Source organism: Phyllobates terribilis, unplaced genomic scaffold, assembly GCF_046119375.1.
Source record: "Phyllobates terribilis strain yellow unplaced genomic scaffold, ASM4611937v1 Scaffold_1__5_contigs__length_1240528914, whole genome shotgun sequence".
Classification (NCBI taxonomy): domain Eukaryota; kingdom Metazoa; phylum Chordata; class Amphibia; order Anura; family Dendrobatidae; genus Phyllobates; species Phyllobates terribilis.
Genome location: NW_027362761.1, coordinates 466,505,938 through 466,533,500, shown reverse-complemented (window position 1 = coordinate 466,533,500; position 27,563 = coordinate 466,505,938). Strand labels below are relative to the sequence as shown.

Sequence of the window (27,563 nt, the reverse complement as noted above, 5' to 3'; positions counted from 1 at the left end):
ACAATCACACCTCCATGATCCGGGACTGCTGCCCCACTGGCCACAACTCCATTCCACCCACCTCCCTACCCCTTTCAAATTCCTCCGTTGTCGGCCTTCTATGATATCCCTCAGAGTAATGGATGCCCAACTGCTTTAAGATGAAACCATGTCCTTGATCTGGAGGGTTGTTGAAAGAGATGTTGTCTCCGTGACACCCCTTGCGTGCTATGGGTGACCTTGTCAGTCTCCTCCTGGTGGCTTCTGGTGAGTAGACAGATCCTCCTTTTTTCACCATGCTGCAACCAACCCATCCCCCCGAGGCCCCACAATTTGTTGACCTATACCAACCTCCCTCCCACTGTTGCTTCAATTATTACAGTTCTTTTATCCCTACTCAACACTCCCATACCCCACAGAAGTGCTCCTCCACCTCATCTCCATTCTCACCCATGCTTGTTCTTCTTGGTACACCCAGTTGTAATTTTTGCCACCTTTTCTTTGTTTCTTCTGTCTGGTTGTTTCCTTTATTTATATAGTTATCCCCATTCTTTAATTTATTTTCTGTAAACAGTTTGCTAAAACGATGAATTTTATTATTATTTATATAGCGCCATTGATTTCATGGTGCTGTACATAAGAAAGGGTTACATACCAAGTACAGATATCACTCAGTAAACAAACTAACAATGATAGACTGGTACATAAGGAAGAGGACCCTGCCCTTATGGGCTTACATTCTACAGGAACGGGGAAGGAGACAGTAGGTTGGGGGCAGTTGCAGTAGCTCCGGTGTTGTTGAGGTGGCAGCAAGCAAGGTCATGGCAGCCTGTAAGCTTGCTTGAAGAAATGAGTTTTCAGGTTCCGTCTGAAGGATCCAAATGTGGAGGCTAATCAGACGTGTTCAGGCACAGAATTCCATAGGATAGGAGATATTCGGGAGAAATCTTGGAGGCGATTGGGTGAGGAAAGAATAAGTGTGGAGGAGAGAAGGAGGTCTTGGGAGGACCGGAGATGACATAAGGGACTATATCGGGAGATTAGTTCAGAGATGCACGGAGGAGAAAGGTTATGGATGGCCTTATAGGTCAGTGTTAGTAGTTTGAACTGGATATGCTGGGCAATTGGGAGCAAGTGAAGGGATTAGCAAAGGGGGGTAGCAGAGGAGTAGCGAGGTGAGACAGGAACCAATCACGCAGCAGAGTTGAGCATGGACTGGAGGGGTGCGAGAGTGTTAGCAGGTAGGCCACAAGAGGAGGATGTTGCAGTAGTTGAGGCAGGAGATGATGAGGGCATGCACAAGAAGTTTAGTAGATTGAGGGTTGAGGAAAGGACAGATTCTGGAAATATTTTTGAGCTGGAGGCGACAGGAGGTGGCGAGAGCTTGGATGTGGGGTTTGAAGGACAGGGCAGAGTCAAGGGTTCCTCCGAGGCAGCGGACTGCCAGTACAGGGGAAAGTGTGATGTAATTTATTGTGATAGAAAGATCAGGTGGGGAAGATATGCGAGATGGGGGAAAGATGATGAATTCAGTTTTGTCCACATTGAGATTGAGGAAGTGAGAGGAGAAGAAGGAGTATACGGCTGATAGACATGCTGGGATTCTGGACAGCCGAGAGGTGACATCTGGGCCAGAGGTAGATCTGGGTGTCATCAGCGCAATTTATAATTTTGTGATTCAGTTCTAAATTAAGCCAATCAGTAAACATGGTGGGTAGTAATTTAAAACACAGCCTTATCTTTATTTATCACCTACTTTACAGTAGCATTTTTTGGACGAAGATAATAAGAGTTTTGACCTTGGCACCAACAATGCAAGATTTGTGCCCACTTTTACTAAAAGCGGTTTACATTAGTTCAAAGGGTTTGTCTGATATGTTCCAAATCACTGAACTATCTCAAGGGTGGGTACAAACATAGCAGACAGGTGGGGGTGACAGGTATCACTCACCAGCCAATCTGCTGTTTTGAACTATCCTAAAGGTAGGCCAATGATTTGGAACTTACCGGAAAAGCCCTTTAATGATATTGAAAATACCAGTAAATTTTGCCTTTATGCTAATACTAGGCACCGTTACATAATTCAAACATCACAAATGACTATCCCTAAACATTTGGAATACTATTTGGACGCATGAATCCCAACCTTGAAATTGAATGTAAGTTAGACACTGCAAAATGTGTATTTGAATAGTGAATAAACAAGTATAACGTGAGCAAAAAATGTAATTTACCAAAAAACAATGTGGAGAGGACACAGAAAAAAATGTAATTTCATCACAAGAAATAATTAGTGTGCCATCAAAGATGACGCAGGCAAGAAAACATGGACTTGAAGTTAAAGATGCAGGGTTTTTTAGGATTTTCCCATGATTTTTGTGAAGCCTTTTTTACTGGCATTTTCCAGTCGTTTTTTCACTCCATTGAATAAATAGCGGTATAATAAGCAAAAACTATGGCATAACATAAAAAATGTTCAGGCATCTTTTGAGCTTTCCCATTGTCTTGTATTGTAAAGTACAAAGAATCTGCAGAGCGGAAAACACCAAAAGAATGGTCAGGTCACTTCTTTTAACAATTTGGTGTTTTTAGAAAACCTATATATACAGCAAAAGAGTATAAAACCTAACTTTTAATAAATATAGTTAAAAACTCAAATCCACAATAATTCAAAAAGCATTATTAAAGTGCTCGTGGTGCCAGTGCTCATAAAAAATGTTACAATCTCACCCAATTCGCCTAGGATGACCAGAAGGCGACCTCTTCAACACAGAGACAGATGGTCCAGGACCAGGAGAAAAGGGTTGCACCTAATAACCCCTGTCGTGACCTGTTTGTCTCTCGCCCTTACAAGGGCAGTACCCAAGTGTTTCCTATAATAGTACCTGGAACAAAAGAACCCCCAAAAGCCCTCCTAACACGTTCTGCCTCAATATTGAGGCCTCATCAGGGGAGTGTACTTATTATTAATGCTGGCCTATACATTCAGCATACAGGGGATATATACAGAAAAAAAACATACTAATGATAAGATGGAAGTGGCAAAAAACACCTCCAAACAGACGTGCAGAGTGCTGCACCGTCTGTAGAGCAAAAACTCTTAAAAACCTTTTGAAAAACTTGGAGTTTCTGTTCAGTGGCTAAGTGCAAACAATGTCTTTTAAACACATCCAAACCTGCTGAGTTATTCAAGCAGAAGAGACTACAGGAAACTCTGTGGAGTTTTTTTGCTGAAGCATTTTTTGTGGTGTTTTTCCGGTCATTTCCTGAGCATTTTTATGACGCTTTTAGCAACTGGCAGGTTTTTGGAGGGTTTCTCATGGCTTTTGTGACATCGTTTTTACTGTCGATTTCCAGACACTTTTTTCACTCCACTGAATATAGAAGAAACCCTTAAAGTTTTTTAAGCAAAACTTGAGCAAAAAGACTCAGAGTTTTATGGGGGTTTTTTAGCAGAAACTGGGCGAAAGCTGAGTAAAACGTGGAGGTTATGCTCAGTTCTGCAAAAAGTCTCCTTTGGACATACCCTTTCAGAGCAGAAACTAAGCAGAACCTCCACGCTTTTGATAATTTGGGTTACGTGCATGTAAGGGAACAGTCAGGAGATCACGCTGATATCCCACCGTTGCCACCAAGTTGTCAGGAACCAGCACTCTGTTGCCTCCAATCGTCAGGACAATTACGCAATTGACTGACGATTGATGGACGAGGCCACGGATAATTTTGCTAGTAGGCAGGTTATTTTGCGCTTCCCAGTGAACGTATAGTATATACATATCCGATTCCAACACAATGAATAAAACATATATGTACTTCAGTACGGTCACCAAAAAGCTCTGCAATAAGGCAAAATTTACTAGCTAATTGCACACCCGTTTTGGTAACGTACAACCTCACAAGGCTTCAGGGACGCGGTTAATAGGGCAAGAGGAAAGAAATTATTAAAATTTATATATTTAATCAGAAAAGTAAGCAGTGTTTATAAAAATAGACAAAAGATATTACCAAAGGGGACAAGACAATACAGTATTTATAATCACATAAAAGGGGATAACAAAAGAAAAGTACTAAACCTGATGTCACGGAAATGATGCAGATCTTTGCGGAGGAGAGTGCTATGGAAAAAAAATGGTGCAGTCATACAGCAAGCCATATTTCCCAGTACTGAACAAGGATTATAATTCAAAATATGCTTCTTTTAGATAAGTCACTCCCACATACATTTCCTTGGTGACCTCAGAGGGGCAGTTCAATGAGATGTGGATCTGATCCCAAAAAATTAGGATCTTCAAGACATCTGCCCTCCTAAAGGTCGCAGGCAGGAGATAATAAGATGATTTTAACTTTCTATAGATACAGTCTTGGCGGAAAGTATTGGCAAACTTGAAATACAGTTGCATCTCACTAAATTAGAATATCATCAAAAAGTTAATTTATTTCAGTTCTTGAATACAAAAAGTGAAACTCATATATTATATAGAGCCATTACAAACAGAGTGATCTATTTCAAGTGTTTATTTCTGTTAATGTTGATGATTATGGTTTACATCCAATGAAAACACAAGTCATTATCTCAGTTAATTAAAATACTTTATAACAACAGCTTGAAAAATGTTTTCAAAATCCAAAATGTATGTTCAGTAAATGCACTCAATACTTGGTCGGGGCTCCTTTTGCACCAATTACTGCGTCAATGTGGCGTGGCATGGAGGCGATCAGTCTGTGGCTCTGCTAAGGTGTTATGGAAGCCTAGGTTGATTTGATAGCAGCCTTCAGCTCGACTGCATTATTCGGTCTGGTGTCTCTCATCTTCCTCTTAACAATACCCTATAGATTCTCTATGGGGTTAAGGTCAGGCGAGTTTGCTGGCCAAGCAAGTACAGTGATACTGTTGTTTTTAAACCAGGTATTGGTACTTTTGGTAGTGTGGACAGGTGCCAAGTCCTGCTGGAGAATGAAATTTCCATCTCCAAAAAGCTTGTCGGCAGAAGGAAGCATGAAGTGCTCTAAAATTTCCTGGTAGACGGCTGCACTGACTTTGGTCTTGATAAAACACAGCGGACCTACACCAGCAGATGACATGGCTCCTCAAACCATCACTGATTGTGGAAACTTCACACTAGACCTCAAGCAGCTTGGATTGTGTGCCTCTCCACTCTTCCTCCAGACTCTGGGACCTTGATTTCCAAATGAAAATTGGAACTCTGGGAACTTGTGGAGTTTGTCAATGACTGCCTTCTGGAAATCTGCCAAGTCAGCAGTCTTCCCCTTGATTGTGGAGACTACTGAAACAGAGTAACAGACCTTTTTAAACGCTTAGGAAGCCTTTGCAGGTGTTTTTTGTTAATTATTTTAATTTATTGAGATAATGACTTTTGTGTTTTCATTGGCTATAAGCCATAATCATCAACATTAACAGAAATAAACCCTTGACATAAATCACTCTGTCTGTAATGACTCTAGATATGAGTTTCACTTTTTGTATTGAAGAACTAAAATAAATTAACTTTTTGATAATATTCTAATTTAGAAAGATGCACCTGTAGGTCCAAAAAATTAAGTATTTCTTTCAGAAAATTATTGCAATTACACATGTTTTGTTATTCAGATGTTTACTTCCTTTGTATGTACTAGAACACAAAAATAACAGAGAAAAAAAGGCAGATTGGATATAAGTTCACACAAAATCCCCAAAATGGTACAGACAAAATTGTTGGCACCTTTCCAAAATTGGTGGTAAAAAACTTTGTTTCAAGCATGTGATGCTCATTCAAACTTGCCTGTGTCAAGTAAGAGGTGTGGGCAGTATGAAAATCACATCTGAAACCAGATAAAAAGGGGAGAAGTTGACTCAATCTTTGCATTGTGTGTCTGTGTGTGCCACACTAAGAATGGAGAACAGAAAGAGGAAAAGAGAACTGCCTGAGAAATTGAAAACCAAAATTGTTAAAAAAATATCAACAATGTCAAAGCTAGAAATCCATCTCCAGAGATCTTGATGTTCCTTTGTCCATGGTGCATCAAGAAGTTTACAACCCATAGCACTGTAGCTAATCTCCCTGGACGTGGACAGCAGAGAAAAATTGATGAAAGGTTGCAATGCAGGATAGTCCAATTGGTGGATAAGCAGGCCCAATCAAGTTCCAAAGAAATTCAAGCTGCCCTGCAGGCTCAGGGTGCATCAGTGTCAGTGCGAATTATCCATCAACATTTGAATGAAATGAAACGCTATGGCAGGAGACCCAGGAGGACACCACTGCTGACACAGAGACATAAAAAAAGCAAGTCTGTAGTTTGTCAAAATGTATGTGTGTAAGTCAAAATTCTTCTGAGAAAGCATCTTGTGAACAGAAGAGACCGAAATAGAGCTTTTTGGTAAAGCACATCATTCTACTATTTACCAAAAACAGAATGAGGCCTACAAAGAAAGGAACACATTACCTACAGTCAAATATAATGGAGGATCATAGATATTTTGGGGTTGTTTTGTGGCCACTGGCACTATGTGCCTCGACTGTGTGTAAGGCATCATGAAATCTCAAGATTACCAAAGAATTTGGGGTTTAACCCTAGAACGCATGACCATAAAAATCTACTTTTTCACATACCTGGGGCCTTTAAGGCCCGTGTGCAAATAACATGGAATAACTCAAACAAAAATGACAAACAACTATATACCTGAGGAATACCTAGAGTTTCAAAATTCTAACTAAAGTAATCTTGCAGAAAATAGAAAACAATTAACAGGGCGGGCCTGCGAGGCCCCAGGTATGCGTTCTAGGGTTAAATGTAGTGCCCAATATCAGAAAGCTAGGTTTGCATCCTAGGTCATGGGCCTTCCAGAAGAAACAAAGTGCTAAACATTTCTGAAGTGGCCAACAATGATTCCGAATCTAAATCCCATTGAACACCTGTGGAGAGATCGTACAGTGGGAACGGAAAGTATTCAGACCCGTTTAAATTTTTCACTTTTTGTTTCATAGCAGCCATTTGGTAAATTCTAAAAAGTTCATTTTTTTTCTCATTAGTACACTCGGCACCTCATCTTGACTGAAAAAAAAACAGAAATGTAGAAATTTTTGCAAATTTATTAAAAAAGAAAAACTGAAATATCCTATGTGTTAGAACTCTCCTGTTAGTCTTTTTCTAGTTTGCTGGTCACATGACCATTTTTGCCTATTTAATCCGGCTCCGCCCTCCTGGCCTTGCTGGACTTCATTGTATTTACTACTCTTAAGCTAGCTTGGTGCTCTGTTACCGTTCTCTGTTAGTTTTGCTAGGTCTTCGGACCTCTATGTTCTTTGTTGTGGGTTTGTCTTTGACTGCTACAATTTCTGCTAGGAGGTGTCCAACTTTATCCCAGTCCCTAGTTCTTGTAGGGATCCCTCCCTTGCATCTATAGGTCTTCGTACAGGCTAGCCGAGGACTTTAGCGGGTCTGATCGCAGGATCAGGTTCCCCATTACTTCGTAGGGATCCAGTTTAGTTCTATTGTAGGGACAGATCTCCTGTCTTTCCTTAGTGCTTGTAGCAGATCATAACAGTAAGTCCAGCCTAAAAAATTTCTCTAAGGAAAGACCTCCAGTTTCCATCATGGTCTCGGTTCAAGATTTGGCTCAACGCTTGCAGGGACTCTCTCTGGAGGTGGCCGAGCTCCAACAACACGTGAGTAGCTGTTCTGGAGCACATTTGGTAGAGCCAAAGGTACGTATGCCTGATCTATTTTTTGGTGAACAGCAAGATTTTTTTTCTTTTAAAAATGCTTGTTTATTGTATTTTCGTTTAAGACCCGGATCCTCTGGTGATGAATCACAGCGCAAAGGGTTCATAATGTCACTTTTGTAAAGGATTCTCAGGGATGGGCTTTTTCTCTCCAACCTAGTGATCCTTGCTTTAGATCAGTGGATAGTTTTTTTTCTGCTTTGGGTTTGTTGTACGATGATCCTGATCGTGTCTCATCTGCTGAGTCTGAATTGAGACATCTGAGGCAGGGATCAGGTAATGTGGAAAAGTATTGTTCTCACTTCCGTCGGTGGTCTGCCCAGGTGGGGTGGAACGATTCAGCTTTGAAAAGTTTGTTTCTTGCGGGGCTAGGTGAAAGGGTTAAAGATTTGCTGATTGCTTATCCCACACCTAGAAACTTGCAGGAGGCAATGCAATTAGCTATATGGGTGGACAGGAGACTGCGTGCAAGGGTTAATGAAAGCAAATCCTCTGCTATGTCAGCTCCGAGTCTTGAGAGGGTCTGTGCTGACAAAGGAGAGCCGATGGAGATTGGGGCGATGACACCCCGCTCTCAGGAAAAAGACCGCAGACTTTCTGAAGGTTTGTGCTTCTATTGCGGAAATTCTGGTCATCTTATTAAGAACTGTGTGCTTCGTATGAACAAAGAAAATAAAATGGTCAGTTACGCCCGTATTGCCTGTTTAAATGCAAAGGGAGTATTCCTATCTGCTACTACCGCTGCTCAGGATGAATTAATTGAATTTCGGGTATTTGTGGATTGTGGTTCTACTCTGAATGTGATTGATGGGGGATTCTTGGAAAAACTTACATTAAAACCTAAACCTTTGTCATCCCCTATTGCTGTGGTTTCTGTTGATGGCTCTCCCTTGAAGAGTGTTACTCACAAGGTCTGTGAGTTTCCCCTCACTATTAATGGTGTTCATCAAGAGAATTTGGATTTGGTGGTATTGAATAATTTGCCTTCTCCAGTAATATTGGGGTTGCCCTGGTTAAAATTGCACAATCCTGTACTGGATTGGTCTACCAATGAAATTAAGTCCTGGAGTCCTAAGTGTTATGACAAGTGTTGTTACGGACGTATTGCTGCGGTGGAAAAAGGGGAATTACCTGTACCTATTCAGGATTTTTGGAGAGTTTTTTCTGAGGAGGAGTCACAAATTTTGCCTCCCCATAGAGACTATGATTGTACCATTGAATTTGTCCCTGGAGCGACTCTTCCTAAAAGTCGTTTATTTAATCTTACTATTCCTGAGAGAAAGGCTTTGGAGGAATACATACAGACAAGCTTGGCTGCCGGTCACATTAGGCCTTCCAAGTCTCCTGTGGCTGTTGGATTTTTTTTTGTTAAAAAGAAAGATGGCGGTTTACGTCCTTGCCTGGACTTTCATGAGATTAATAAAATTACTGTACGCAATCCTTACCCACTGCCATTGATTCCTGATTTGTTTAACCAGTTAGTGGGGGCCAAGTGGTTCTCTAAAATTGATCTCCGGGGGGCATACAATTTGTTGCGCATGAAGGAGGGTGATGAATGGAAGACTGCTTTTAACACTCCTGTGGGTCATTTTGAGAATCTGGTTATGCCTTTTGGTCTTACCAATGCTCCAGCATTTTTTCAGAATCTTATTAATGACATCCTTAGACCTTTGATTGGCAAAAATGTGGTTGTGTATTTGGATGACATTCTGATTTATTCGCCTGATCTGGAGTCTAAATGGCGGAGCGTACGTGAGGTTTTACAGTTATTAATAGACAATTCGCTTTTTGCTAAGCTAGAGAAATGTGAGTTCGCTGTACAGAGAATTAGTTTTTTGGGTTACATTATCTCCAGTGAAGGTTTTGAGATGGACCCGGTTAAAGTTCAAGCTGTGCAGGAATGGCCTAGGCCTATTGGTTTGAAATCGATACAGAGGTTTTTGGGTTTCGCCAATTATTACAGAAAATTCATAAAAAATTTTTCTATCATTGTCAAACCGCTGACCGATCTCACTAGGAAAGGTGCTAATGTGGTTCAGTGGACTACTGAGGCCATTGAAGCGTTTGTGTTTCTAAAGGAGAGGTTCACCTCTGCCCCCATCCTTATGCAGCCTGATGTGCCTAAGCCGTTTTTGGTTGAGGTTGATGCTTCTTCTGTGGAGGTCGGTGCGGTGTTGTCTCAGGAAAGCAAGGATGGAGTACATCCCTGTGCCTTTTTTTCAAAAAAAAATTCTGAGACTGAACTTAATTACGATATTGGTAATCGGGAATTGCTGGCTATTAAACTCGCATTTGAACACTGGCGTCATCTCTTGGAAGGTGCTGAATTTCCCATTCATGTTTTCACTGATCATAAAAATCTGATCTATCTTGATGCTGCCAAGCGCTTGAATGCCCGTCAGGCTAGGTGGGCACTTTTTTTCTCGTGGTTTAATTTTTCCGTTACTTACATCCCGGGTACCAAGAATGTTAAAGCGGATGCTTTGTCTCGCAGCTTTTCTCCCATGGTCAGTGCTGAGGAGGAGGAGGAGAGCATTTTACAAGAAGGTGTTGTGATTGCTGCTTTGGACTCCGTTTTGGAGGATGAGATTCTTAAAGCTCAGGAGAATGCCCCATCTAACACTCCCAATGGGAGGTTGTTTGTGCCTAGGACCTTTAGGAGAGATTTGTTTGTTGAGTGTCATGAGTCTCGGTTGGCAGGTCATCCAGGAATTTCTGAAACAAAGAGACTTGTGGGTCGCAGTTTTTGGTGGCCTGGATGGCAGAAGGAAGTCATTAAGTGGGTGCGTCAATGTACTGTGTGTGCTAGATCTAAGTCTTCGCATGCTACTGCTGCGGGGTTGCTTTGCCCTCTGGAGGTTCCTAGTGCACCTTGGACACATCTGGCTATGGACTTTATTACTGACCTTCCCCCCTTTGAGGGTTTCACGGTCATCTGGGTGGTCGTGGACCGTTTTAGCAAGATGTGTCACTTGGTTCCCTTCATCAAACTGCCTTGCGCTAAGACACTCGCTAAGGCCTTTGTCAAGGAAATTGTCAGACTACATGGCGTTCCTACTGACATTGTTTCTGATAGGGGACCTCAGTTCGTGGCTCGTTTTTGGCGTGCCTTTTGTGACAGGTTGGGAGTTCATTTGTCGTTTTCATCCGGATATCATCCTGAGTCTAATGGCCAGATAGAAAGAACCAGGATGTTGAGCAGTTCTTGCGTTGCTTTGTGGCAGACAATCAAGAGGGGTGGTCTGAGTTTCTGCCACTTGCTGAATTTGCTCTTAACAACCATACATCCTCTTCTGCTGGGTGTTCGCCTTTTTTTTGTTGTACTGGGAGACATCCGTCTTTTGGGTCATTCTCTAAATTGGTATCGGCTGTGCCGGAGGATAAGAGTTTTTCCGGTGATTTGGAGAGAGTTTGGACGGATGTACGTGATAATCTTCAGGAGGCTAACAAAAAATCTAAGAGGTACTTTGATAGGAAACGGCAAGAGGTTTCGTTTGCTATTGGTGACATGGTTTGGTTGTCCGCTAAGAATCTGCGATTGAGGATTCCTTCGAAAAAATTGGGTTCCAAGTTTGTAGGGCCCTTTAAGGTGCTTCAGATAGTTAACCAATCTGCTCTTAGGTTGGAGGTTCCTACCTCCTGGAAGATTAATCCGGTGTTTCATGTTTCTCTGTTGAAAAAAGCTGATGTGTCGGTTGGTGACGCCTCTGCCACTGTTCCTCCGGTGGTGGAGGACGGGGAATATGAAATTTCCCGCATCCTAAATTCTAGACGGTATAGAGGGAGTTTGCAGAATCTCGTCGCTTGGAAGGGTTTCGGACACGAAGATAACTCATGGGTGAGGGCGGATGATGTTTCTGCTTCCAGACTTGTCAGAGCATTTCACAGGAGGTTTCCTGATAAGCTGGTCCTAGGGGATCCGGAGGATCCTCTTAGAAGAGGGGGCACTGTTAGAACTCTCCTGTTAGGTTTTTTTCTAGTTTGCTGGTCACATGACCATTTTTGCCTATTTAATCCGGCTCCGCCCTCCTGGCCTTGCTGGACTTCATTGTATTTACTACTCTTGAGCTAGCTTGGTGCTCTGTTACCGTTCTCTGTTAGTTTTGCTAGGTCTTCGGACCTCTATGTTCTTTGTTGTGTGTTTGTCTTTGACTGCTACAATTTCTGCTAGGAGGTGTCCAACTTTATCCCAGTCCCTAGTTCTTGTAGGGATCCCTCCCTTGCATCTATAGGTCTTCGTACAGACTAGCCGAGGACTTTAGCGGGTCTGATCGCAGGATCAGGTTCCCCGTTACTTCGTAGGGATCCAGTTTAGTTCTATTGTAGGGACAGATCTCCTGTTTTTCCTTAGTGCTTGTAGCAGATCATAACACTATGGTCATAAGTATTCAGACCCTTTGCTCAGACACTCATATTTAAGTCCCATGCTATCCATTTCCTTGTGATCCTCCTTGAGATGGTTCTACTCCTTCATTGGAGTCCAGCTGTGTTTAATTAAACTGATAGAACTTGATTTGGAAAGGCACACACCTGTCTATATAAGACCTCACAGCTCACAGTGCATGTCAGACCAAATGAGAATCATGCACTCAAAGGAACTGTCCAATGAGCTCAGAGACAGAATGGTGGCAAGGCACAGATCTGGCCAAGGTTACAAAAGAATTTCTGCATTACTCAAGGTTCCTAAGAGCACAGTGGCCTCCATAATCCTTAAATGGAAGACGTTTGGGACCACCAGAAGTCTTCCTAGACCTGGCCGCTCAGCCAAACAGCAATCGTGGGAGAAGAGCCTTGGTGAGAGAGGTAAAGAAGAACCCCAAGATCACTGTGGCTGAGCTCCAGAGATGCAGTAGCGAGATGGGAGAAAATTCCACAAAGTCAACTATCACTGCAGCCCTCCACCAGTCGGGCCTTTATGGCAGAGTGGCCCAACGGAAGCCTCTCCTCAGTGCAAGACATATGAAAGCCCGCATAGAGTTTGCTCAAAAACACATGAAGGACTCCCAGACTATGAGAAATAAGATTCTCTGGTCTGATGAGACGAAGATAGAACTTTTTGGTGATAAATCTAAGCGGTATGTGTGGAGAAAACCAGGCACTGCTCATCACCTGCCCAATACAATCCCAACAGTGAAACATGGTGGTGGCAGCATCATGCTATGGGGGTGTTTTTCAGCTGCAGGGACAGGATGACTGGTTGCAATTGAAGGAAACATGAATGCGGCCAAGTACAGAGATATCCCGGATGAAAACCTCTTCCAGAGTGCTCTGGACCTCAGACTTGGCCGAAAGTTCACCTTCCAACAAGACAATGACCCTAAGAACACAGCTAAAATAACAAAGGAGTGGCTTCAGAACAACTCTGTAACCATTCTTGACTGGCCCAGGCAAAGTCCTGACCTCAACCCAATTGAGCATCTCTGGAGAGACCTGAAAATGGCTGTCCACCAACGTTCACCATCCAATCTGACAGAACTGGAGAGGATCTGCAAGGAAGAATGGCAGAGGATCCCCAAATCCAGGTGTGAAAAACTTGTTGCATCATTCCCAAGAAGACCCATGGCTGTACTAGGTCAAAAGGCTGCTACTACTCAATACTGAGCAAAGGGTCTGAATACTTATGACCATGTGATATTTCAGTTTTTCATTTTTATTAAATTTGCAAAAGTTTCTACATGTTTTTTTTTCAGTCAAGATGGGGTGCAGAGTGTACTTTAATGAGAAAAAAATGAACTTTTTAGAAATTACCAAATGGCTTCAACGAAACAAAGAGTGAAAAATTTAAAGGGGTCTGAATACTTTCTGTACCCACTGTAAATTTGCTGTTGGATGAAGGCACCCTTCAAATATGAGAGACCTGGAGCAGTTTGCAAAAAAAGAGTGGTCCAAAATTCAAGTTGAGAGGTGTAAGAAGCTTGTTGATGGTTAAAGGAAGCGTTTGAAGTCATTTATTCCAAAGGGTGTGCAACCTTATATTAAAGAGAATCTGTCATCCTCTGGCACTTATCTGACCTACTAATATGGACATATAGGTGATAGAAATGGAAATCTATACCTACCTGTATGTCTCATATTAGAGGTCTTGTTGCTGTGAATTTCCTTTTTATTCAATCAGGTTTCTGATGGCTTGCAGGCCCATAGCCCACAAGAAATCCACGCCTCCTGTGTGAATTACAATGTTTCCCCCCTCTCCTGCATGTCACAGTGCCCTGTGACGTGCAGTTTCGGTGGCCAAATCCCGCGCATGTGCACTTCACCATTTACGCAAGGTGCACTTTTTCCTCCGGTCTATATTCAGTGTACAGCAGTGATCTTGTGCACAGGCGCCAGCGAGTCACTGACTTCCGCTCCAGTGACCTCCGGCTTTGAGGGTGCCAACAATTTTGTCTGAGCCATTTTTGAGGTTTTGTGTGAAATGATGTCCAATTTGCCTTTTTTTCTGTTATTTTTGTTTTGCTCCAGTACACACCAAGGAAATCAACGTGTATAACAAAACATGAGTAATTGCAATAATTTTCTGGGAGAAATAATTCATTTTCTGGAACAATTTCAAGGGTGCCAACACTTTTGGCCATGACTGTATGTGACATGGCATATCCAACTTTGTTCATCTGGACGATATTAATTCGGGGCTGATCGGCACGCTGCACTACAATAAAACTACAGTAGCTTGCAAAAATATTCACCCCCTTGGCATTTTTCATGTTTTGCTACCTGACAACCTGGAATTTCACTGTTTTTTTAAGAGTTTGCATCAGTTCATGTAAAGAACATGCCTACAACTGTGAACATTTAGTTTTCTGTTTATTGTGCAGCAAACAACTAATAGGACAAAATAACTGAAAACTTCAGTGTGCATAACTATTCACCCCCCTAAAGTCAATACTTTGTAGAGCCTCCTTTTGCAGCAATTACAGCTGCAAGTCGCTTTGGATAAGTATCTATAAACTTCCCACATCTTGCCACTGGGATTTTTGCCCATTTCTCAAGGCAAAACTGATCCAGCTCCTTCAAGTTAGATGGTTTCCTCTGGTGAACAGCAATCTGCAAGTCTGACCACAGATTTTCAATTGGATTAAGGTCTGGGCTTTGACTAGGCCACTCCAAAACATTTACACGCTCCCCTTAAACCACTTCAGTGTTGCTTTAGCAGTATGCTTTGGGTCATTGTCTTGTTAGAAGGTGAACCTCCGCCCTAGACTCAAATCACTAACAGACTGACGCAAGTTTTGCTCAAGAATATCCCTGTATTTCGCACAATCTAACTTCCCCTCGACTCGGACCATTTTCCCTGTCCCTGCTGCCGAAAAACATCCCCACAGCATGATGCTGCCACCACCATGTTTCACTGTGGGGATGGTGTTCTTGGGATGATGAGCTGTGTTAGTTTGGCTTCAATCATAGCGTTTACCTTGGAGGCTAAAAAGTTGAATTTTGGTCTCATCTGACCACAGCACCTTCCTCCATACATTTGGGGAGTCTCCCACAAGTCTCAAAATGAGCCTTACAATTTTTGTGTGTAAGTAAAAAGTAAAGGCTTGTTTCTGGCCACTCTTCCATAAAGGCCACCTCTATGGAGTGTACGGCTCATTGCGGTCATATGGACAAATACTTCAGTCTCTGCTTGGGATCTCTGCAGCTCATTCAGTGTCACTTTTGGTCTCTGTGCTGACTCTGATTAATGCTCTCCTTGCATGGGCTGAGAGTTTTGGTGGTCAGTCCTCTCGACAGGTTTGTTCTGGAACCATGTTCATTCCATTTGATGATAATGTGTAACATACCTGGCGGCGTCCTTGCATGGTGGTCCATCTCCCACTGTGCAAGAGAGCGCACTTGATCTCCTGTCCAGAATGTCTCTCTGGCTTCCCTCCATGCTGTCTGTTTGTGTCTGTTTCTGCTGCTTAAGGGCGGCGCCCGATCACTTCCTGCTTTTTGTACCTGCTGTGGGTCACGCCCCTTGTGCGTCCTCAGCCTATTGCTGTCTGACACTTGGTATATAGCTCAGCAGCTCCCTTCTATCCCTGCCTGAGCATAGTGTTTTCCTTCAGTGTGTGCTTGCACTCTGAAGGTGCCAGGTCCCGTCTTTGTTTCCTTGTCTGCCTTTCCTGGAGGCTGTATTTCCAGGCCTGTCTGAACTTAGTCCTGTATGTCTCCTGCTTTGCGGTATTAGTTCCCGTGTCTGAACTAAGTCCTGTATGTCTCCTGCTTTTTGTATCAGTTCCCGTGTCTGAACTGAGTCCTGTATGTCTCCTGCTTTTTGTATCAGTTCCCGTGTCTGAACTGAGTCCTGTATGTCTCCTGCTTTGCGGTATCAGCTCCCGTGTCTGAACTGTGTCCTGTATGTCTCCTGCTTTGCGGTATTAGTTCCCGTGTCTGAACTAAGTCCTGTATGTCTCCTGCTTTGCGGTATTAGTTCCCGTGTCTGAACTGAGTCCTTTCTGTGTTCTCTTGTCTGTCCTGTCTGAACACGCTCCTTGCCTGTTCGTTCCGCCTTCTAGTGGCCGATTTCCTAGACCCGCTCCTGTTTCTGGTCTGTCCTGTCTGAACACGCTCCTTGCCTGTTCGTTCCGCCTCTCTGGGGGCCGTATTCCCAGACCCGCTCCTGTATCCCGCTGCAGTGTCGGTCTCCTCCGTACACTCAGTTCCAGTCTGAACACTCTCCTGTCCTTTACCTGTTTTGCCTCTATGTCCGTTCCCTTCCTTTTTCTGCAGAGTCTGAACTCGTACCTAACTCCTGCTTGTTTTCTCTGCAAGTACTGTGTGAGTATCTGGCTCTGTCTTTCCCTTCCTGTCTGTTCCGTGTGAACAGAGCCCTGTCCTCCCTGCTCAGCCTTGTCTGCACTCTAGCAGTGCTTGCCTGTAACCCTCTGCCTGTATTGTTCCTGAGTCCCGGTGTGTACTGGGTCCTATCCCGCCTGTGTTCCTACCTGCTAGTGCCTCCCTGTCTGCACTCTAGCTGTGCTTGCCTTTACCCCCCTGCCTGCATACCCGCCTGCCTGCATACCAGTCGTGCCTGCCTATACCCACCAGTCTGTGTGCCAGCCTACCAGCCTGTTCCTGTATTCCCCTGTGTGGGTCAACAGCCGTGTCCGGGGTCTGTCCTGGAGTAGCACCTGGTCCCTCTGCTCGGTTCCTCCTTGGTGCACTGGCGTCGTATGCCGTCGTGCGACCCTGGTCGGATCGGGTGAATACTTAGTCACGCCCCTCCAGGCATTCACTCTCCGGCACGGTCCAGTGGAATCACTACAATCACACGCACACGCCGCTTAGCCCGGGCGTGTGCATAACAGCATGCTCAGGCCATGGTTCCCGTTGAGCCCCACGGCCTTCGCCCTCTGAGAAGTTTTCCAGCGAATATATGCATTAAAATAAATAAATAAATTTTTTTTCTCTTAGCTGAGTTCCAGGCGAAATTACGCACCGTCCAGATGGATCTATCAGCTCTCGTTCCTGCGGATCCGCCACGTTACTATGGGGATCCAAGACAGTGTCGTGCATTTGTGGAGCAATGCATGCTACACTTTAAGGCCTACCCTCTCTAATTTCCTTCCGATTGGGCTAAAGTGGCCTTTATGATGTCTTACCTGGCGGGTGATGCCTTGGAATGGATCAACCCCCTATATGAAACACAGGATCCGATCCTCCGGGACCTAATGGCCTTCCTGGTGGCCTTTCTAATGGTCTTCGATGATCCTAACCCGGAGGCTCCTGCTGAAGCTTCACCTCCCAATATCCCGGAGCAGCCCCGATGGGTAATGTGTGTGGGTAGCGCAATAGTCCTCCAGCCCAATGAGACTACTGCCCACCCAGAATCCTCACAGGGTGACTACGCTTTCCGGAATACTTCTCTCAACCTCAAGAGGCAGTCCAGACGTGCTAGACGTAGAGGCAAGCTGTCACGCCAGGGTCTGTCCTCCCTGAGACCTCCTGACCCCAACCTTGAAGTCCCTACTGAAGCTTCATCTCCCTGTATCCCGGAGAAACCCCAATGGGTAATGTGCGTGGGTAGTGCACCAGTTCTCCTGCCTGAAGAGACTTCTGCCCATCCAGACTCCACACAGGAGAACTTCCTGCACCCGGCATCAGATGCTTCTCTCTCTTTAACCGGTGTGCATGTCCAAGGATGCTCCAAAGCTGTGGTTACCTCTGAGTCTGTGCACCTCTACTACCTGGCGGAGGATCCCCTGTTGCCTCCTGAATCCTCCGGGATACCACTCGATGACAAATGGAGAGAGAGTTCTCTACACCCGGTACTCAATACTTTGTCCGCTTCGTCCTGTGAGCCTGACAATGGGTACCCCAAAGTGGTAGTTACCTCCGAGTCTCTACACCCCTCCGACCAGGCGGAGGATCTCCAGTTGTCTCCTGAACCCTTCGGGGTGCTACCTGGTAACGAAAGGACAGAGACTCTCCTATACTCTGTACCTGATACCTCGCTCGCTTCGTCCAGTGAGTCCAACCTTGTGTACTCCGAAGCAGAAGTTACTCCCGAGTCTCTACACCCCTCCGACCAGGCGGAGGACCTCCAGTTGTGTTCAGAACCCTTCGGGGTGCCACCTGGTGGTGAATGGACAGAGACTTTCCTATACTCGGTACCCGATACCTCGCCTGCTTCCTCCAGTGAGTCCAACCTAGTGTACTCCGAAGCAGAGGTTACTCCCGAGTCTCTACACCCCTCCGACCAGGCGGAGGACCTCCAGTTGTGTTCAGAACCCTTCGGGGTGCCACCTGGTGGTGAATGGACAGAGACTTTCCTATACTCGGTACCCGATACCTCGCCTGCTTCCTCCAGTGAGTCCGACCTAGTGTACTCTGAAGCAGTTGTTTTCTCTGAGCCTCTGCACTCTTCTGACCCGGCGGAGGACCTCCAGTTGTTTCCTGAATCCTCCGGGGTACCACCAGATAACAAAGAGACAGTGACTTTTCCTCATTATGTACCTGATAACCCGTCTATTTTTTCCTGTGAGCTTGACAAGATGTACCTCGAAGCAGAGATTACCCTCAAGTCTCTGTCCCCCTCCAACCCAGTGAACGACTGGTCCTCGAATTCCCTGCGGAAGATTCTGGCAGGTCTGAAGAAGAGGGGGCGTAAGGGGGGAGGTACTGTAACATACCTGGCGGCGTCCTTGCATGGTGGTCCATCTCCCACTGTGCAAGAGAGCGCACTTGATCTCCTGTCCAGAATGTCTCTCTGGCTTCCCTCCATGCTGTCTGTTTGTGTCTGTTTCTGCTGCTTAAGGGCGGCGCCCGATCACTTCCTGCTTTTTGTACCTGCTGTGGGTCACGCCCCTTGTGCGTCCTCAGCCTATTGCTGTCTGACACTTGGTATATAGCTCAGCAGCTCCCTTCTATCCCTGCCTGAGCATAGTGTTTTCCTTCAGTGTGTGCTTGCACTCTGAAGGTGCCAGGTCCCGTCTTTGTTTCCTTGTCTGCCTTTCCTGGAGGCTGTATTTCCAGGCCTGTCTGAACTTAGTCCTGTATGTCTCCTGCTTTGCGGTATTAGTTCCCGTGTCTGAACTAAGTCCTGTATGTCTCCTGCTTTTTGTATCAGTTCCCGTGTCTGAACTGAGTCCTGTATGTCTCCTGCTTTTTGTATCAGTTCCCGTGTCTGAACTGAGTCCTGTATGTCTCCTGCTTTGCGGTATCAGCTCCCGTGTCTGAACTGTGTCCTGTATGTCTCCTGCTTTGCGGTATTAGTTCCCGTGTCTGAACTAAGTCCTGTATGTCTCCTGCTTTGCGGTATTAGTTCCCGTGTCTGAACTGAGTCCTTTCTGTGCTCTCTTGTCTGTCCTGTCTGAACACGCTCCTTGCCTGTTCGTTCCGCCTTCTAGTGGCCGATTTCCTAGACCCGCTCCTGTTTCTGGTCTGTCCTGTCTGAACACGCTCCTTGCCTGTTCGTTCCGCCTCTCTGGGGGCCGTATTCCCAGACCCGCTCCTGTATCCCGCTGCAGTGTCGGTCTCCTCCGTACACTCAGTTCCAGTCTGAACACTCTCCTGTCCTTTACCTGTTTTGCCTCTATGTCCGTTCCCTTCCTTTTTCTGCAGAGTCTGAACTCGTACCTAACTCCTGCTTGTTTTCTCTGCAAGTACTGTGTGAGTATCTGGCTCTGTCTTTCCCTTCCTGTCTGTTCCGTGTGAACAGAGCCCTGTCCTCCCTGCTCAGCCTTGTCTGCACTCTAGCAGTGCTTGCCTGTAACCCTCTGCCTGTATTGTTCCTGAGTCCCGGTGTGTACTGGGTCCTATCCCGCCTGTGTTCCTACCTGCTAGTGCCTCCCTGTCTGCACTCTAGCTGTGCTTGCCTTTACCCCCCTGCCTGCATACCCGCCTGCCTGCATACCAGTCGTGCCTGCCTATACCCACCAGTCTGTGTGCCAGCCTACCAGCCTGTTCCTGTATTCCCCTGTGTGGGTCAACAGCCGTGTCCGGGGTCTGTCCTGGAGTAGCACCTGGTCCCTCTGCTCGGTTCCTCCTTGGTGCACTGGCGTCGTATGCCGTCGTGCGACCCTGGTCGGATCGGGTGAATACTTAGTCACGCCCCTCCAGGCATTCACTCTCCGGCACGGTCCAGTGGAATCACTACAATCACACGCACACGCCGCTTAGCCCGGGCGTGTGCATAACATAATGGATTTGATTGTGCACTGGGGATCCTAAGAGATTGGGATATTCTTTTTATAACCCAACCCTGACTTGTACTTCTCATCAACTTTGTCCCTGACTTGTTTGGAGATCTCCTTGGTTTCATTGTGTTGTTTGGTTAGTGGTGCCTCTTGATTAATGGTGTTGCAGCCTCTTTGGTCTTTCAGAAAAGTTGTGTATATACTGACAGACCATGTGACACTTATATTGCACACAGTTAGTCTTCCTTTCACTAAAAATGTGACTTATGAAGGGAATTGCTTGCACCAGAAATTTTTAAGGGCTTCATAGCAAAAGGGGTGAATACATATTTGACTATATTTTTCTCACTTCACTTAACCAACTTAGACTATTTAGTGCTGATGCATCACACACAAATCGAATTACAAAAATATTTAAACCCTGGTTGTAATTTAACAAAATAGATAAAAAGCCAAGGAGGGCGAATACTTTCGTAAGCCACTGTATGTACATTGCGTTCGTCCTGGGTTCACGATGCCAAAAATACATCTCCCATAACAATAGGACCTATGACTGTCACAAAAAAAACATTTATAACAGGACACTGGAGCCAGGACTTTGACAGTAATTGTCTGGTGTTGCTTTAGAAGACAGGAAACTTATTTACCCATATGTGGGAAGTGTCACCACCCAGGATCTGTGTACAGACATTGTGTCTGCTCTCCATCAAATTACCTATTTTAATTAAAAGTGCTTCTCACTAAATTAGAATATCATCAAAATGTTAATTTATTTCAGTTCTTCAATACAAAAAGTGAAACTCATATTATATAGAGTCATTACAAACAGAGTGATCTATTTCAAGTGTTTATATTTGTTAATGTTGAGGATTATGGCTTACAGACGATGAAAACACAAAAGTCATTATCTCAGTAAATTAGAATAATGATCAAAAAACATCTGCAACGGCTTCCGATGCATTTAAAAAGGTCCCTTAGTCAGTTTCAGTAGGCTCTACAAACATGGAGAAGACTGCTGACTTGACTGATGTCCAGAAGGTAGTCATTGACACACTCCACAAGGAGGGTAAGCCACAAAAGGTCATTGCTAAAGAAGCTGGCTGCTTACAGACTGCTGTATCCAAGCATATTAATGGAAAGTTGAGTGGAAGTTTAAAGTGTGGTAGAAAAAGCAGCACAAGCAACCGGGATAACCGCAGCCTTGAAAGGATTGTTAAGAAAAGGCCATTCAAAAATTTGGGGGAGATTCACAAAGAGTGGACTGCTGCTGGAGTCATTGCTTCAAGAGCCACCACACACAGACGTATCCAGGACATGGGCTACAAGTGTCGCATTCCTTGTGTCAAGCCACTCATGACCAATAGACAATGCCAGAAGCGCCTTACCTGGGACAAAGAGAAAATGACCTGGACTGTTGCTCAGTGGTCCAAGGTGTTGTTTTCAGATGAAAGTAAATTTTGCATTTTATTTTGAAATCAAGGTCCCAGAGTCTGGAGGAAGAGTGGAGAGGCACACAATCAAAGCTGCTTGAGGTCTAGTGTGAATTGTCCACAATCAGTGATGGTTTGGGGAGCCATGTCATCTGCTGGTTTAGGTCCACTGTGTATTATCAAGACCAAAGTCAGCGCAGTCGTCTACCAGGAAATTTTAGAGCACTTCATGCTTCCCTCTGCCGACAAGCTTGTTGGAGGTGGAAATGTCATTCTCCAGCAGGACTTAGCACCTGTCCACACTACCAAAAGTACCAAAACCAGGTTTAAAAACAACAGTATCACTGCGCTTGATTGGCCAGCAAACTCGCCTGACCTTAACCCCATAGAGAATCTATGGGGTATTGTCAAGAGGAAGATGGAAGACACCAGACCCAACAATGCAGACGAGCTGAAGGCTGCTATCAAATCAACCTGGGCTTCCATAACACCTCAGCAGTGCCACAGACTGATCGCCTCCATGCCACGCCGCATTGATGCAGTAATTGATGCAAAAGGACCACCGACCAAGCATTGAGTGCATTTACTGAACATACATTTCAGTAGGCAAAATTTTGGATTTTAAAAACATTTTTCAAGCTGTTGTTATAAAGTATTCTAATTTACTGAGATAATGACTTTTGTGTTTTCATTGGCTGTAATAATGTAATGGTTGAAATAGATCACTCTGTAATGACTAATAATAATAGCTTTTATTTTTATAGATCCAACATATTCCGCAGCACTTTACAAATTTTAGGGGAGACATATACAGACAATACAGAATAAGCATATCTCATATCGAAAGGAGTGAGGGCCCTGCTGGCAAGCTTACAGTCTATGAGGAAATGGTGGAGACACAAAAGGTAAAAAGTACATATATTGTATAATGCAGCCTTGATATACTAAATAGGATAAATAATAATACATGCCAGTCTAAAGAAATGTGTTTTTAGGGTTCGCTTGAAACTGTGGGTATTGGGAATTAATCTTACTGTCCTGGGTAGTGCATTCCAAAGAATTGGCGCAGCACGCGAGAAATCTTGGAGACGGGAGTGGGAAGTTCGGATTATGGAGGATTTTAGTTTTAAGTCATTAGCAGAACGGAGGGCACGTGTAAGGTGGTAGACTGAGACAAGAGAGGAGATGTAGGGGGGTACTGAAGCATGGAGCACTTTGTGGGTAAGCGTGATAAGTTTACATTGAACTCTTTATTGGATGGGCAACCAGGGAAGAGGCATCGGCATAGCGGTTGGCGAGGAATATGATCCTGGCTGCTGCGTTAAGGACGGATTGGAGAGGGGAGAGTTTAGTAAGAGGGAGACCGATTAGTAGAGCATTGCAATAGTCAAGACGAGAATGAATAAGAGCTACAGTAAGAGTTTTTGCCGAGTCAAAGGTGAGAAAAGTCCTGATTCTTGAGATGTTTTTGAGGTGTAGATGACATGAACAAGCGAGTGATTTGATGTCAGGAGTGAAAGAAAGATCTGAATCAAAAATGACCCCAAGACAGCGGGCTTGTTGCTGGGGAGTAATGGTTGAGCCACAAACAGAAATGGCAATATCGGGCACAGGTAGGTTAGTGGATGGAGGAAAGACGAGTAGTTCAGTTTTTCACAGATTCAGTTTTAGGTAGAGGGAGGACATAATGTTAGACACAGCAGAAAGACAATCACTGGTCTTTTGTAGTAATGCAGGGGTAATGGCCGAAGCAGAGGTGTATAATTGGGTGTCATCAGCATAGAGATGGTACTGAAAACCGAATCTGCTGATTGTTTGTCCAATAGGAGCGGTGTATAAGGAGAAAAGAAGGGGGCCTAGGACTGATCCATGAGGAACCCCGATAGTAAGGGGAAGTAGGGAGGAGGAGGAGCCAGCAAAAGACACAGAGAAGGAGCGGTCAGAGAGATAGGAGGAGACCCAGGAGAGAACAGTGTCCTTGAGGCCAATAGTGCGGAGCATAGTGAGGAGGAGCTGGTGATCCACAGTGTCGAATGCTGCGGAGAGATCCAGGAGAATCAGCAGGGAGTTGAGACCATTAGATTTAGCTGTTAGTAAATCATTAGAGACTTTAGTGAGGGCAGTTTCAGTAGAATGTAAAGAGCGGAAACCAGATTGTAAAGGGTCAAGAAGAGAGTTGTCTGAGAGATAGCGGATGAGACGGGAGTGGACCAGGCGTTCCAGGAGTTTAGAGATAAAGGGAAGATTGGAAACAGGTCTGTAGCTGGCCGTGCAGTTCTGGTCAAGGGATGGTTTTTTAAGTAATGGTTGTATGCTGGCGTGTTTAAAAGAAGAGGGAAAGATACTAGATGAGAGGGAAAGGTTGAAAATTTTTGTTAGGTGAGTGGTGACAGCTGGAGCAAGGGACTGAAGGAGATGTGAGGGAATAGAGTCACTAGTGCAGGTGGTAGGGCGAGAAGATGCAAGGAGCCTGATCACTTCACCTTCCGTGACTGGTTTCAAGTCAGAAAGTGAGCAGGAGACAATGTGGCGGGAGAGAGCATGCATAACATTTGGGGATTAGGAGAAAATTTCCTGTCGGATATGGTCAATTTTTTTCTTTGAAATAATTGGCCAGATCGTCAGCGCTGAGGTCGGTGGTAGGGGCCTGTGTTGTTTGATTGAGGAGAGAATGAAACGTGTCAAAGAGTCGTTTAGGATTATTGGAAAGTGAGATGATGAGGTTGTTAAAGTAGGTTTGCTTGGAGAGGTGAAGGGCAGAGTTATATGTTTTCAGCATAAATTTATAATGGAGGAAATCTTCGGGCAGATTTGATTTTCTCCACAGCCGTTCAGCGCACCTGGAGTACCTTTGGAGAAGACGTGTTTGAGGCGTGTGCCAGGGTTGTCGCCGTCTATGCTGAATTTTTCTTTGTGTAGGAGGTGCGGCTTCATCCAGGGCGCATAGCATTATTTTGTTATAATGCTTCAATGCAGAGTCGGGACATGAGAGGGAGGAGATTGGGGCCAATGATGATTGCAACCTTTTTATAAATTTCTGGGTGTTAATGGCGTGTATATTTCTATAAGTGTGGAAAGTGAGGGTGTCTTGAGTAGAGTCACAGTTCTTGACAGAGAATGAAAGATGATTATGGTCAGAGTGGAAGGGGAGAGTTAGTAAAGTCATATACTGAGCAAAGCCGGGAGAAGATCAGGTCCAATGTGTTCCCGTCCTCATGTGTAGGAGAATTAGCAAGCTGTGAAAGGCCGAAGGAGGAGGTTAGTGATAAAAGATGCGTGGCAGATGGGGAGAGAGGATCGCCAATTGGGATGTTAAAATCTCCCATGATTATCGTGGGGATGTCGCAGGATAGAAAATTTGGAAGCCAGGCAGCAAAGTGATCCAGAAATTGACGGGGGGGACCTGGAGGGCGATAGACAACCGCCACTCGCAGGGCGAAGGGCCGGTAGAGTCTGACTGTGTGGGCCTCAAAAGACGGGAAGATAAGGGAGGGTACAGGGGGGATAACCTGAAAAGTACATTTTTTGAAAGAAGCAGACCAACACCTCCCCCTGATCTGTTGTCAGGTCGCGGGGTATGAGAGAAATGTAGGCCACCATAGGAGAGAGCTATCGCGGCGGTGGTGTCCGACTGCTGGATCCAGGTTTCGGTGAGAGCAAGAATGTTGAGGGAATTAGAGAGGAAAAAGTCATGGATGTAAGAGAGTTTATTACAAGCTGAGCGCGCATTCCAAAGGGCACAGTTGAATGAGACAGAAGATATGCAGGGAATATTAATGAGATTAGCAGGGTTTCTGAATGAAATAGGGAAAGAGTTAGTGTTATTATTACTGGAGGTTCCTGGGTTGGGAGAAATATCACCTGCGACTAATAGAAGGAAGATAAAGAGAGTGAGCAGATGGTTGAGTGATTTGTGAGAGCGTTTCCTGTGTTGTATGGTGGGAATGAATGGATCTGCGTGGTATAACGTTGTGAAGAGAGCATGACAACTGTACATAGGAGAAGAGAGGAGAGAGGGGTTAATATGGATGAAGTGTGCCGAATTTGTGGGAGAACGGTGAATGTGGATGATTGTAGCAGCCAGAATATAAATGGCACAGATACAAATGGTGCATAGTTTGCCAAAAAGATGACCTGGAAGCAAGTTTGTTTAATTGTCTTGCATGTTTTACCTGTCTCCTGCCCTGTCCAACTGCCATTTTCTAACTGCCGCGGCACTTTGATAAATTATGGCACTTCGATAAAGCATGCATAAATGCTATATGCATAAATGCTGCCCCTTGACTATGTCTCAATATATAGGGACGTATCTGCTTAGATCTACACAGATTTAACTCGTTAGCAATCAATCACTAGGTTAAGACAACAGCAGACCATAAACTGCAGGAAAAAAAAAAAAACAGACTGGCAACTCTACATGGATCATAAAAATTTAAAGTAAGTGTGATGACCTTAAAGTATCATGGATTAAACAATGTAGAGGAGTGTGAAGTATATACAAGTGAAAGGCTGCAGAGCATTGCAAGGAGGAACAAGGCAGTTTTCAGGATAGATCACACATAGGAGTGAGAAGTATATACCAGTGAAAGGCCTCTATATAATGACTCTATATAATATGAGTTTCTCTTTTTGTATTGAAGAACTGAAATAAATTAACGTTTTGATGATATTCTAATTTAGTGAGATGCACTTGTAATTAAACCGATGCAGCTGCCAAGTTTTCCCAGGCGAAGTTGCCGCTTCAGGAGAACGCTGACGGTCATTTTCTAGAGGCAGCGTGGCCATCATTCTTGTGGTGGATCCGCAGTAGCTTTCACACTATACTGTTAAGTAAGAGAGCGGGTGGCTTGAGCATGTAACTTCTTTATGTTTTTGAGATTTCAGTTTTTAAGGAATTGCGGTATGTGTAAATGGCGTCTTTAAGGCACCTACAGAACCGTCAAGTTTTAAAAGAAGCCGCATCAGTCAGGCGTTTTTCCTGAAGCAGTTTCGCCGGTGGCTTCGTCGGCTTTTGTGGCGGAAACACAACAGGCATCTCAGCTTTATACTTTTAGGTATATAGGGCGGGCAGCTTCCGATGAAGCCGCCCAAAGAATGAACGTGTTTCTTCTTTTAACCGCTTCAAGGTTATCAATATCTTTGCAGTTCACTTATTGTTAAAAATCCTCTTTGTTCTTGATAACGGAGGGATATTTCATTTATCGTGCATAGCTCGTTGCCCAGGTTACCAGCCGCCTCTGCAGTCTATCAGTGGTGGCCGGTCTTCTAGCTAGGAAGCGCTTCCAAGCTATGTGCTATAGATTGTAAGCGCTGCGCAGACCAGGTCAGCGTCAGTCTCCCCGCGCTCCTCTGATGTGGCAGAGGTAAAGCTGTCTCTTCCTGCAGCACAGCAGAGTTCCTGCGCCATGCAGACATGCCGCTGTCAGTGATTTACAGGCTGCTAGTGACCGCTGCAGCCAATCACTGAGCTCAGAGAGGCAGATTATACTGTGGGCAGACGTTACTTTATTTTTTGTAATTTCTTTATGTACAGGTAACAGCAGAACTGATTTGATGAGCTCTAACGTTTCCAAGCCGTGCAGTGCTATTGGTGGTATGATTATTCGTCACATCTGACCCTTCCTCCAGTCTCCTCTCCTTTATGCCGGTATTATTACTATTATATATAATAATCCCTGTCATTTTTACTATTTTACCGCGCACCCCCGATAACCTTCCTCCCCTCCTACTGACCTTCACTGCCGCACGTCCTCACTCTGCATGTACTAAGAGGGCGCGACGGAGCGTAAGGCAGCGCTGGGGTCACCGGGAGT

The 27,563-nt window shown here is 44.7% G+C and overlaps 1 long non-coding RNA gene across 1 annotated transcript; it reads right to left on the bottom strand.

The window, feature by feature from the left end:
• Window positions 1-553: 553 nt before the first annotated feature.
• LOC141265649 (uncharacterized) lies at window positions 554-27,548 on the bottom strand. Its single transcript, XR_012320137.1, has 3 exons — window positions 27,484-27,548; window positions 4,053-4,094; window positions 554-2,507 (listed from the first exon to the last, which is right to left on the bottom strand). It is a non-coding gene; the product is annotated as an uncharacterized lncRNA (long non-coding RNA).
• Between the last annotated feature and the right edge of the window lie 15 nt (window positions 27,549-27,563).